The sequence below is a fragment of the Panulirus ornatus genome, chromosome 16, assembly GCF_036320965.1.
Source record: "Panulirus ornatus isolate Po-2019 chromosome 16, ASM3632096v1, whole genome shotgun sequence".
Taxonomy (NCBI): Eukaryota; Metazoa; Arthropoda; class Malacostraca; order Decapoda; family Palinuridae; genus Panulirus; species Panulirus ornatus.
Window position 1 is genome coordinate 15715918 of NC_092239.1, and position 13135 is coordinate 15729052.

Genomic DNA, 13135 nt, shown 5'->3' on the forward strand with positions numbered 1-13135 from the left:
GTGTGTGTGTGTGTGTGTGTGTGTGTGTGTGTGTGTGTGTGATGGACGACCACCTCCCATTATAGCCCCCAGTATCACTTGTGTTATCAGCCTAGCCAGTGTTGTCGTGTCTGCTAGTTTCGTGGTTGGCTGATGTGTGACTCGGGACTGATTTCGTGGCTGGTTGGCAGATGACATTCGTCCTAGATATGTGTAGCCACCTGACACAGCCTTCCCCACGGGGAACCTGAGCGACATTTATCAGCCAGGCTATAATGAGGATCTGAAGTCCTCGGTTTGTGAACGAGGGAAGAGGGGAAGGACGTTTGGGAATGAGAGATGGATGGAGGAGGAGTGAGAATTGATGAGAGATGGTGAGGGACAGGAAAGTGATAGAGGGTGCTCATGGAGATGATGTATGAACGAGACGACTTTCCTTGTTGTATGTCCGAACGTAACTTGAGAGGCAGTGTTGAGGAAGTGCAGTTTACCAGCCAGGGTGGTGGGGCTGCTCAGGGAACGTCCCTGGTGAAGATGAGTTGGAGTGTCTGTCGTACACACAGTGGGAGGTATGATTGTTAATGTGATATCAATCAACTTGTAGTTGAAACACCTTCAGTACGACGGTGCGGCCCCTGGGTATGGTATCGAGGCCTTTGATTTGGCCTGAACCTTAAGGACACAAAGGTCAGGCCATCTTACCGTCGTGTACAGTGAAAGACAAAAATCTGTTCCCTGTTTTGACCGTTGATTGATTACATCTGGCGAACCTGCTTCTAGTGAAGCTTCATATATATATATTGTTGATTCGGATCAGGGTTAGAATAATCCTCTGGTAGATGCCATACAGGTGTACTTTATTTTGCTCTACTAGAAAGTAAAGCCTATTTAGATAGATTTAAAATTTTAAGGTAAATATGTGGAAAAAAGAAATCCTATTTTTTCCCTTTGTCTCTAGAAATTCGGTGACGCGCGCGTGTGTGTGTGTGTGTGTGTGTGTGTGTGTGTGTGTGTGTGTGTGTGTGTGTGTGTATGTTCAGAGACAACAGCTGGTTGTATCATGCGGGGAAGCGCGCGCCGGAACGTTCAACTTTCACGGGACGTTTTCACCAAATCCCAGCAACATACTCTTGTCTCTCACTGTACAAGGGTCTTCTCTCATGCTCGATGGCCTGAATATATTACGAGCATCGTCAGGCTCCTTGAAGTGGAGGGAGGTGGGCTGAGGGGGAGGATGGATGGGGAAAGGGGCAGTTAGGGATGTTGCATTACCTTCCTGCCTGAACCAGTTGAGTCAAGCACAGGACGGTCCTTTGTTACTAATGCAGACAGGTTCATTGAACATGGAGTCCGTGTCCTTACTTCGATATCCTCTTAGTTGTGGTCATCGTGGCATAAGTATCTCCCCTTCTCCAGCTGTCTCCCTCACTTCAACAGGAGGGATGGAGACTTTTATGCCACCATCACTCATATCTTTTTCACCAGAATTATCATGATCTCATTACCTGTATATTAAGTTGTATACATGAGGATCGACCAGTTAACATATCGACATGGGAGGCATTATGGTGGAACTTCTAAGGCTTTATTTCCGTGTGGATTTATAGTATGTCGACCAGGTCCTGCCTGGGCATAATTGACGTACAACTTCGACTGAATTGACGTACAACTTTGACTGGATTGACGTACAACTTTGACTGGACTGACGTACAACTATGACTGAAATGACGTACAACTTTGACTGGATTGACGTACTTTGACTGGATTGACGCACAACCTTGACTGAATTGACCTGCAACTTTGACTGGATTGACGTACAACTTTGACTGAATTGACGTACAACTTTGACTGGATTGACGTACAACTTTGACTGGATTGACGTACAACTTTGACTAAAATGACGTACAGCTTTGACTGGATTGACATATAACTTTGACTGAATTGACGTACAACTTTGACTGAATTGACGTACAACTTTGACTGGATTGACGTACAACTTTGACTGAATTGACGTACAACTTTGACTGAATTGACGTACAACTTTAACTGGACTGACGTACAACTTTGACTGGATTGACGCACAGCTTTGACTGGTATGACGTACAACTTTGACTGGATTGACGTACAACTTTAACTGGATTGACGTATAACTTTGACTGAATTGACGTACAACTTTGACTGGATTGACGTACAACTTTGACTGAATTGACGTACAACTTTGACTGGATTTACGTACAACTTTGACTGAATTGACGTACAACTTTGACTGGATTGACGTACAACTTTGACTGGATTGACGTACAACTTTGACTGTTTGCTGTAAACTGCTTTGTCATAATTATTTACTCATATCTTGTACCGTAAACATTCACTGATGTTTTCTCTCCCTCTCTCCCTCTCTCTTAGGTAAGTTTGAATCTTGCCCCGAAGAAATAAGGCCGAAGTGACCTTTAGAAGATTGAGGACCTAGGCTAAACGTGAGGAACAGTAGTGTGGTAAGTGCGAGTCTTGCAGCATTTGAGGGTGTTAGGCCCCTGATAATGGGGCAGATAATGGTGACTTCTACCTTATCCTCCATCTGCTTTCTTGTTACTAAAATGAATGTATAGATATGTGTAAAATTTTCTCCTTGTAACACACACACACACACACACACACACACACACACATATATATACATTTTTTTTTTTTTTCAAACTATTCGCCATTTCCCGCGTTAGCGAGGTAGCGTTAAGAACAGAGAACTGGGCCACTGAGGGAATATCCTCACCTGGCCCCCTTCTCTGTTCCTTCTTTTGGAAAATTAAAAAAAAATTGAGAGGGGAGGATTTCCAGCCCCCCGCTCTCCTCCCCTTTTAGTCGCCTTCTACGACACGCAGGGAATACGTGGGAAGTATTCTTTCTCCCCTATCCCCAGGGATAATATATATACATATATATATATATATATTTTTTTTTTATTCGAATGGTATCCTCAAACAGCCACAATTCGAACCCAGGGTTCGAACCTTGGCTGTTGGAGGGTATTATGTGTGCTATGAAAGTGCGCGTTTATATGCACTATAGTATATTCGTGTGTGTGTGTGTGTGTGTGTGTGTGTGTGTGTGTGTGTGTGTGTGTATATATATATATATATATATATATATATATATATATATATATATATATATATATATATATATATATATATTATTTCTGGTTGCTGTAATCTTACAATTTAGAGTGTGACCAAATTTCATGTATAACTTACCAACATCCGTGGAATGCGGCAGTATAGCAAGGACGAATAGGATGACGATGGCGAGAGAAAATTTGCCGTTCAGACAATAGAAAGGCTTCCTGTAGCGCTGTCATGATGTATACAGGCGAGCCAGACTAACAACATGGGCGATGGTCGGACATTCAGAGGGTGTTCAGTAGGAAGCGAGGGGGATGGTTGGTGGGTGTCGGCCCAGGATATGGTATATCGTGAAGTCTGGATGGAAGTGGTTGAGGCCCTGTGTGTGTGTGTGTGTGTGTGTGTGTGTGTGTGTGTGTGTGTGTGTGTATGTGTGTGTGTCTGTATATATTTTCAGCCGTGTCTATATGATGTAGCGGCCAGCTGAGAAAATCTCCAGCAGGCTTTATTTTGAATTTGATTTTCATTTCTCGCTTTTTACCCTTTTGAGCGTAAAGTTGACTTCAGTATGTTTGTACAATTTGTCTATTAACAGTTTTCCTTTCCCACGTGATTATGGATGTCTGGAATACTGCCGTTGGTTATGTGTGGAGTTGGAACATAAAGCTTTCCAGATTTTGCTGGAAATGAAACCACCTCAGCTTAGGGGAATAGCTCACCGGTATCATTGGGCGGAACACACACGAGTGTTGCGGAAGATTGTCCCGACCTCGATTTGAGACACAGCCTGAGTGTACTTGACACGCACACACACACACACACACACACACACACACACACACACACACACACACACACACACACACACATACACACCCCACCCCGTCCGCCACACGGTGCAACGGGAGTCAAACTGCTGCAGGATTACCCGGGGACACAAATACTCGAGCCAGTGTAATCGTACCCTGGGGTAGATGGCCGGGTAGTGCGTACTGCCTCTCCTTACAGTGGTTACTTAGTCGCCAGAGCACGACGGTACGACCTGTGGTCGACGGTGTGACCTATGAGCACGACGGCACGACCTGTGGTCGACGGTGTGATCTCTGAGCACCACGGTAGGACCTGTGGTCGACGGTGTGATCTCTGAGCACCACGGTAGGACCTGTGGTCGGCAGTGTGACCTCTGAGCACGACGGTACGACTTTTTTTTATGTTTTAGCAAAACGGTACGAGTTGTTTGGGCACGACGTTATGACTGGAGCATAACATGGAACTGGGCGGTACGATCGTTAAGCACGACGTCCCGGCAGTTAGGGATGATTAAACGTAACCTCTGACCTGACCCTTGAAGGTCATATCAGAGGCCAGGCCCTCATCTACAGTCAACGTATGAATTCTTCCGTCGTGCCGTCGTGCTCAGGGGATTGTAAGCTTGCAGTCAAGGGTCGTGCCGTCCGTGTTCAAGGGTGGTATTGTCGTGCTCAGTGGGTCGTTCTAACGTACTCAAGGAGGTTGATGAACGAACGTCTGTAGCGTGAAGCAAACCAGGAAAGAAAATGGCATCAGCACGATGGTGATATACTGTAAGAATAGACCTGCAGTGTTGTTGATACGCGCTTTATATGGGAGGTTGGCATGCTACGCGCAATACCATATTTCACATGAAATTAAAGCAAAAAAAAAGAAAACACGTAATTGTCATGACGTCTTTATTTCTGTAGCATTACAGTGAGTCAAGATAATATGTGCTATTACTCTCGTTGGTATTCACAGTATATTCACATATATGGCGTCTTAGCTACGTCTCTTCCTTGTATATCAACTGACTGTTCTACGTCTTCTATCTCATTCATGCATCTCCTCTGACGATGTGATCATAACACGAAAGTGCGCTTGGGAACTTATCGTGTGTCATTTTCCTCGTGGTTATGTGCATATACTAGATCACGCACCACTGTGACGTGACCTCTTGCGGTATATATATATATATATATATATATATATATATATATATATATATATATATATATATTTATATTATCCCTGGGGATAGGGGATTAAGAATACTTCCCACGTATTCCCTGTGTGTCGTAGAAGGCGACTAAAAGGGGAGGGAGCGGGGGGCTGGAAATCCTCCCCTCTCGTTTTTTTTTTTTTCTCCAAAAGAAGGAACAGAGGGGGCCAGGTGAGGATATTCCAAAAAAGGCCCAGTCCTCTGTTCTTAACGGTACCTCGCTAACGCGGGAAATAGCGAATAGTTTAAAAGAAAGAAAAGATATATATATATATATATATATATATATATATATATATATATATATATATATATATATACACATTATATAAAGGCAGCAAGTATGAATTATGTACATGTGTATATACGTATATGTCCGTTTATGTATATGTATATATACGTTGAAATGTATAGGTATGTATATGTGCGTGTGTGGACGTTTATGTATATATATATATATATATATATATATATATATATATATATATATATATATATATATGTATATATATATATATATATATATATATATATATATATATATATATATATATATATATATACTTCCCACGTATTCCCTGCGTGTCGTAGAAGGCGACTAAAAGGGAAGGGAGCGGGGGGCTGGAAATCCTCCACTCTCGTTTTTTGTTTTTTTCCCAAAGAAGGAACAGAGAAGGGGGCCAGATGAGGATATTCCCTCAAAGGCCCAGTTCTCTGTTCTTAACGCTACCCCGCTAACGCGGGAAATGGCGAATATGAAAAAAAAAAATGTGTATTTGGGTGGGTTAGGCCATTCTTTCGTCTGTTTCCTTGCTCTACCTCGCTGATGCGGGAGACAGCGACAAAGTATAATAGATAAATGAATAGATAGATGGATAGATAGATAGATAGATAGACAGACAGACAGACAGACAGACAGACAGACAGGCAGACAGACAGACAGACAGATAGATAGATAGATAGATAGATAAATAGGGAGAGAGAGAGAGAGAGAGAGAGAGAGAGAGAGAGAGAGATTTTCGTGGCTTTTTGTTACCATTTTGTTTTGGGGATGGAGGACCTCGGGAACCGTGGTAGGGTATGAGTGTGGCGGACGAGCTGAGAGTCGACCAGCCAGCCAGGTAGCCCAGACGTAGGGCAATGTGAGGACCCGGCCTTCAGGATGGCTTTGAGTCGTGCCAGACAGGGACCTGGCGAGTACAACAACAACAACAACAACAACAACAACAACAACAACAATAACAACTACAACAACAAAAGAGAAGAAAAAGAAGAAGAGGCTAGGCCATTCATGCTGTCTGGGGGTCTTCTATTTGCCATCCCCGTTGTCTGCGATCTTCCCTGGGACATCCCGGCAGCCTGGGATTTTCCCTAGGCCATCCCAGCAACCTGGGATTTTCCCTAGGCCATCCCAGCAACCTGGGATTTTCCCTAGGCCATCTTAGCAGTCTGGGGTCTTCCCTGGGCCATCCCTGGAGCCTGGGATCTTCCCTGAGCCATCCCCGCAACCCGGGATCTTCCCTAGGCTATCCCCGGAGCCCGGGATCTTCCCTGTACCATCCCAGCAGTCTGGGGTCTTCCCTGGGCCATCCCCGGAGCCCGGGATCTTCCCTGGGCTATCCCCGGAGCCCGGGATCTTCCCTGTACCATCCCAGCAGTCTGGGATCTTCCCTGAGCCATCCCCGGAGCCCGGGATCTTCCCTAGGCTATCCCCGGAGCCCGGGATCTTCCCTGTACCATCCCAGCAGTCTGGGGTCTTCCCTGGGCCATCCCCGGAGCCCGGGATCTTCCCTGTACCATCCCAGCAGTCTGGGGTCTTCCCTGGGCCATCCCTGGAGCCTGGGATCCTCAGTCCTACCAGCTGGAGGGCTGGTGGCTGGCAATTACCACCGTCCCAGCAGTTTCCCCAGATCAATGCCAGTGTCTCCTCCTCCTCCTCCTCCTCCTCCATCTCCTCCTCTCCATCTCCTCCTCCTCCTCCTCCATCTCCTCCTCCTCCTCCTCCTCCTCCTCCTCATCCTCCTTCTTCCCCACCCTCTTCCAGGAAGGAATTTTTCCCCCTCTTAGATTTTTTTTTGAAAGAAAACTTTAAAGTATATCACCTTGCACAAAACTCTCACCTTTCCTTTTTTCCCCCCCTCTCATCTTTCCTCCTTGTCTCGCGCGTATTTCGTAACAGCCTCTCTTGCGTCCATACGCCGGTTGAAGTAGTGAAAATAAAAGCGTAAGTTAGAGAGGGAGAGGAAGTGGGAGGGAGGGTGGGCGACTTGTCGGTGGAGGCCCGCTAGTTATGGAGCACGCTCGGCTTGACATTTATTAAGGGGAATAGGCTCACGCCCCGGTAAGTTCTGTCCATAGTGCTCACCGGCCAGCCGGGACACAGGAGGACCACCACCACCACTGTGGCTCCCGCTCATATGGAACTCCTCGCTCTGGCTAAGTGGGTGGTGGTGGACCTTATATCTCCGTTAGGCCATAATGGCACCTGTTAACCGTGTTATATGACTGCCAAATTGGCAGGTACTGAGCTGGCCGCGGAAGTTTATCTGTTTGGTTTCCTCTGCTGGATGTCAATAGAAAGAAATATTAAAACCGTGCGTTGGTTTACGGTGCGACAGCGTAAGGACTTATGTGTGTGTGTGTGTGTGTGTGTGTGTGTGTGTGTGTTTAAGATTACCGGATGGTGGTGGTTATGCAAGGACAGCCCTAGCGCGTTTGTTATCTCGCAGCTGTGCATATCACGTCTTTATCATCTTAACAGACCTTATCTGAGAGTGATGTATGGCGTCACATCTTGCCATACCTCGTCAGAGGGTCGCATGTCCTCGGGTGGCAGCACTGGTTGTGATGCGTCTCCCACGCTCGTTGAGGTAGAGGGTTGTGAGGCAGCGCATAACCCGTGATGGAGAGGCCATGTGTTTGTCACCCAGCACGGGTGCCTGCAGTCCAGCAGGCGAGGGTGAACTTTAAACTGCTGCTGTGGTGTAAGATTTGTTGGTTGGAGTTCGCCAGGAGTGACGCCTCGAAGGACTGAACCTTTATATGTATGGTGACACTCAAAGGCCCAGGAGAAAAGCCAGAGCATCATACCCAAGGGTTGTGTACACCCTCGAGCTCGGAGGGTATTGCCCCTTGTATTGAAGGGTCGTACACTGTCGTATTGAAGGGTCGTACACCGTCGTGTTCAAGGGTCATGCAATGTCGTGTTCAAGGGTCATACAGTGTCGTATTCAAGAGTTGTACACTGTCGTGTTCAAGGGTCGTACTCCGTCGTGTTCGTGTCGCACACCGTCATGCTCAAGGGTCGTACACCGTCGTGTTCAAGGGCGGAAGACTGGTGGCCTGACCTCTTTTAAGACGCTCCCGAAACCCATTAAAAAGATGTAATTCTCTGCAGATTACGACGCCAATCTTCAGTCTGATGACTTAACCTCGAGAAGGTTATTGTTAGGTCCGCCAGGTCTTCCGCTGGGGCGGGGGGTGGTGGCCCCTCTTCGTTGTGACAACACGTCCGTTGGGTGAGGTTCTTTATCCAGCACGAGCACTGGGGGGGACTTGTGTATCGTGACGGTCTAATTTAACCTTCGTTATCACATGACTTGCCCGTTGTGAACGCCACGTCACCCATATCTTACGGTGATGACTCCTTGCGTAAGGTGACATATTATCCCCGAGTTGGATGACTTGTGATTTCCTTCAGTGAGTTGATTTAATTCCCCTGAGTCAGATGACGTAACCCCTTGGTTCACGTGAAGTGATAACGTTTAGTGCCATGACGTAAACCCTTGATTGCGATAACTCGTCTGCACCTGGAGTACGATGCCGTAATCCCTCCAGGACGGTCACTTGATAACGTGAGTACGATGACGACCTCATGAGTAAGATAACGACATTTTGGTGAGTACGGTGATGACTTTGTGAATGAGGGCACAACCTCGTGAGTAAGATAGGTCACCGTTTGACATGAATATTCGATTGTTTTGGGTTAGATTAAAGAGCATAGATCAAGAGTTGCCGAAAGTATGTATATATATATATATATATATATATATATATATATATATATATATATATATATATATATATATATATATATATATATATATATATATTTTTTTTTTTTTTTTTTTTTTTTTTTCCAAAAGAAGGAACAGAGAAGGGGGCCAGGTGAGGATATTCCCTCAAAGGCACAGTTCTCTGTTCTTAACGCTACCTCGCTAACGCGGGAAATGGCGAAAAGTTTGAAAGAAAGAAATATATGTGGAGCGATGTGGTATACTGGGGTCGACGTGGTGTCAATGGATTGGGCCGGGGCATGTGAAGCGTTTGGGGTGGGCCATGGAGGGTTCTGTGGGGCCTGGATGTGGAAGGGGAGCTGTGGTTTCGGTGCATTGTTGCATGACAGCTGGAGACTGAGTGTGAACGAATGGGGCCTTTGTTGTCTTTTCCTAGCGCTGCCTCGCACACATGAGGGGCAAGGATGTTGTTATTCCATGTGTGGCGGGGTGGCGATGGGAATGAATGGGGGCAGACAGTGTGAATTGTGTACATGGGTATATATGTGTGTGTCTGTGTGTGTATGTGTATGTGTGCGTTGAGATGTATAGGTGTGTATATGTGGTGTGTGTGGACGTGTATGTGTATGCATGTGTGTGTGGGTGGGTTGGGCCATTCTTTCGTCTGTTTCCTTGCGCTGCCTCGCTGGCGCGGGGGACGGCGGCGGGGCAAAGTGAATAAATAGATAAATATATATAGGGGAGAAAGAATACTTCCCACGTATTCCCTGCATGTCGTAGAAGGCGACTAAAAGGGAAGGGAGCGGGGGGCTGGAAATCCTCCCCTCTCATTTTTTTTTAAATTTTCCAAAAGAAGGAACAGAGAAAGGGGCCATATGAGGATATTCCCTCAAAGGCCCAGTCCTCTGTTCTTAACGCTACCTCGCTAATGCGGGAAATGGCGAATAGTATGAAAAAAAAAAAATATATATATATATATATATATATGTATATATATATATATATATATATATATATATATATATATATATATATATGTATATATGTATATATATTTATTTATTTATTTATTTATTTTGCTTTGTCGCTGTCTCCCGCGTTAGCGAGGTAGCGCAAGGAAACAGACGAAAGAATGGCCCAACCCGCCCACATACACATGTATATACATACACGTCAACACACGCAAATATACATACCTATACATCTGAATGTACACATATATATATACACACACAGACATATACATATATACACATATACATAATTCATACTTTCTGCCTTTATTCATTCCCATCGCCACCTCGCCACACATGGAATAACAACCTCCTCCCCCCTCATGTGTGCGAGGTAGAGCTAGGAAAAGACAACAAAGGCCCCATTCGTTCACACTCAATCTCTAGCTGTCATGTAATAATGCACCGAAACCACAGCTCCCTTTCCACATCCAGGCCCCACAGTACTTTCCATGGTTTACCCCAGACGCTTCACATGCCCTGGTTCAATCCATTGACAGCATATATATTGTTTGCTTGCCATTATACTTACAGATCAGAAATCTAGGTAATGAAAAAGAAACATCAGATGTGATGTGGTTGGAAGGGCAGGTTGTCGTAGGAAGCAGAGGGAGGCAGCAGCACTACGCGTTCAGCCTGGGCGAATATACCTCTCACTGGGTCGAACAGGATGATGGTAGTGATGTTGCTGGGAGTCACGTGTTGGCAGAGCAACGTGGTGACAGTGAGGTGTTAGTGGTGGTGATGATGGTGGTGGTGTTGGTGGTAGCAGCAGGTGATGGCACGTGGATGGTTGAAGGTGGTGATAGTTGGTAGTCTTAGTGAAATGTAGGTTGGTTCATCCTTAGACTTTGTCCGGCGTTGATTAAAAGACGAGTTGGCGAGGCGCTGGAACTTGTGAGGTGTTGGTTTTTGAAATTTGGGTCAAGTCCCCTCCGTTGGCGTTTTGCTCTGGTGGGGTAATGTTGGATGGCAGTCCAGGAGAATTTCTTAGCGAGTTGTCTGTTGGTAATACCATTTTTTTCTTTTTTTTTTTTTGTCGCTGTCTCCCGCGTTTGCGAGGTAGCGCAAGGAAACAGACGAAAGAAATGACCCAACCCACCCCCATACACATGTATATACATACGTCCACACACGCAAATATACATACCATATATATATATATATATATATATATATATATATATTCTTTTTTCTTAGTTGGAGTGTGATGTCCTACTTCCGTGAATATATGTATTAGGATCATAGTAATTGTACATTTTTTTATGTTTTTTTACGGTATACATTTGCAGTTTTATACTTATTTTGAGTTTAGTAAAGGACAAGGTGCTTTAGTACCAGCTGTCTCTCACTCAAACTTCACTTTTGAAGTTGGAGTTAGTAGATAGTAGCAGTTGCAGTCGTGTCGGTAGGTGGTTGTGGGTGTGGCTTTTGGCTGTGGCTGTTGGCGGTAGTCGAGTGTTGGCAACTAGTGGCATGGGGTAGTTTGAAGCAGATGAGGATGGTGGTAGTTAGCATTGTGGCAATGGTAGTGGTTAATGTGTAGCGGTGGTAGGGTGGTGGTATGCGCTGGCAGCTGAGTGCTGTTGGCAGGGGTAGGAGCTTACCTGTACCCTTCGTAGTGGGGAGGGTACTCTTGTTGATGACTGGTCGTGTGGCTGACCTCACCCCATGGTAGTGGGGAGGGTAATCTTGTGGATAACTGGTCGTGTGGCTGACCTGACCCCACGTTAGTGGGGAGGGTACTCTTGTTGATGACTGGTCGTGTGGCTGACCTGACCCCCATGACTGGCGGGATGGTACTCTTGTTGATGACAGGTCTGACCTCATGGTAGGCGGGAGGGTACTCTTGTTGATGACTGGTCTTGTGGCTGACGTGACCCGACCTATGACCAGCTGGGACAGCAGTCGTGTTGATGTGAGGCCGTGTGGGTGACCCGACCCCGTGTCAGGCGGGAGGGTGCTCGTGCTGGGTGATGGCTTAGCGTCCCTAGGAAGCTGGACACTTGCCTCCCTCCCTTTTGACACACATTGTCCGGCCCACAATGAACAACAGGGCGAACTACAGGGCTCCACAAGACAAATTGTTCCCATTGTTTAGCTTCGTCCCCTCCCGAGCAAGGTCGCGTCCTCTCTGACTCTGGATGAAAATAATGTATCATCTGGTTGATTAATTGAGTGTTGCGTGGGCAGCCTCACGCCACAAGAGTGAGGGAGGGAGGGAGTGAGGCGGCGAGCCTTACACGTGTTTATGGGTCGGGTTAGGCCAGGCCTACCGCCGGAGGTTCACATGCCAGGGGTAATGACGGGAGGAGCGGCGGTGTGCGTGACTCCCTCTGGTCCACAGGCAGCGGTGCCCTGCTGCTCCTCTCCCCCCTCTGTAACTTAACCTCCTCGCCTTCGTCGCTCTACGCCACCTCTTGTCTCCCCTGCCTTGTCTCTCCTCCCTTCTTCTTGACCTCATCTCTCATTATCCTAACCCACGCTGTGAAATACGACAAGAGGTAGTGACTTCTTTACCCGTGATGGGTCAGTGAATGACGTAAATTCATATTGCGCTGTCGTATAGCAGATGTAAATGGTTTACATTTTATCACATAGCATGCAAAAAGACGACGCCAGTAATCATATAGGAACGAACACGTTGATTTACATCTTTATTTTTTCGTAGATTTTTTTTTTTTCAATTAACATTTTTTGTTGTTGATTCATATAAGGTGGTCATACCCAAACTAGAATGCTGTAGAGGTGTTCAATCTGTTTTCTCTTTTGACATCATTAGTATATGAATAACGTCTTCTGTTTTCTACAGCTGTAGTGTTTATGGTGAGCAGCATCCTGCTCCTTATTTTAGGTTTGGTCAGGGCCGTGTTGAGGACGAGGGGCGAGGGTAATGATGGTCATCCTGATCACGTGATCCTCTAAAGGTCTGGCCAGAGAGTTGGCCGTCATACCCAAGGGTCGTTACTAGTGTGCTTGTATTGTTCGAAAGAT

The 13135-nt window shown here is 46.0% G+C and overlaps 1 long non-coding RNA gene across 1 annotated transcript in view; it reads left to right on the top strand.

Moving 5' to 3' along the window:
- Positions 1-13135, top strand: part of LOC139753982 (uncharacterized) — a 285933-nt gene that overhangs the window by 152873 nt on the left and 119925 nt on the right. Inside the window, exon 3 of the long non-coding RNA XR_011713794.1 lies at positions 2386-2474. This is a non-coding gene — a long non-coding RNA (uncharacterized lncRNA). The remainder of the gene's footprint in view (positions 1-2385; positions 2475-13135) is intronic.